Raw genomic sequence first — 744 nt, 5'->3', positions numbered from 1 at the left:
GGGGCTGGAGCGCCGGCGCGCGCGCGGATCGCAGGCCCCGCCCACGCCGCAGACGCGCATGCTCCGTGAGGCCGCTCGCGGGCCAGCGCCCCTCCCGCGGGCGGGCCTGGCGGCCCGGGTCCCTCCGCCCGAGGGAGAGGCTCTGGTCTAACCCGCGCGGCCGAGCAGGAGGCACCGCTGACGCGCAACCTCCCTCGCACCCGCCACCCTCTGCAAAGCACTAACCGTGCATCATCTAAGCTAGCTTGTCCTTACGTTACTGGTTTGTCTTCTTTAGGGGTCTATCTGGCCGTGTGCTTTCTCCGTGCTTCCTAAACGTAGCTGCACCTCGGAGTCACGTGGCGATCTTTCACAGACTCCAAGTCCAGAGCAGATCCCCGACCAATGAAACCAGTTTCTGGAGGTAGGAAATAGGAGCCAGAAGTTTTGGGAACGCTCCAGGGATTGCGAGGTGCAGGAAAGTTTGGGAACCACCGCCCTCGCCGCTCCAAGTGTGGGTTGCGGACCCGCAGCGCCACAGACCTTGAAGCGGAGCGATCTCCAGGTGCTGTGATTCTCGGTAAAATTTGAGAAGCGCTGTTCAGAGGCTTGCATGAATACGGTGTCTCGGTTTAGGAGGAGCACAGGTTTCAAGGATGTTCTTGGGTGAGGGTAACAAAGGCAGGACGGATTGTCCGATGTTCCGCCAGGCGTGTGTTTTTCGCATCCTGCCTCCTGCCAAGTCATTAAGCAGGTCTTTGTCAG

The sequence above is a fragment of the Vulpes vulpes genome, chromosome 9, assembly GCF_048418805.1.
Source record: "Vulpes vulpes isolate BD-2025 chromosome 9, VulVul3, whole genome shotgun sequence".
Classification (NCBI taxonomy): Eukaryota; Metazoa; Chordata; class Mammalia; order Carnivora; family Canidae; genus Vulpes; species Vulpes vulpes.
The sequence above is the reverse complement of the archived record's forward strand: the minus strand, read 5'-3'. Positions refer to the sequence as shown.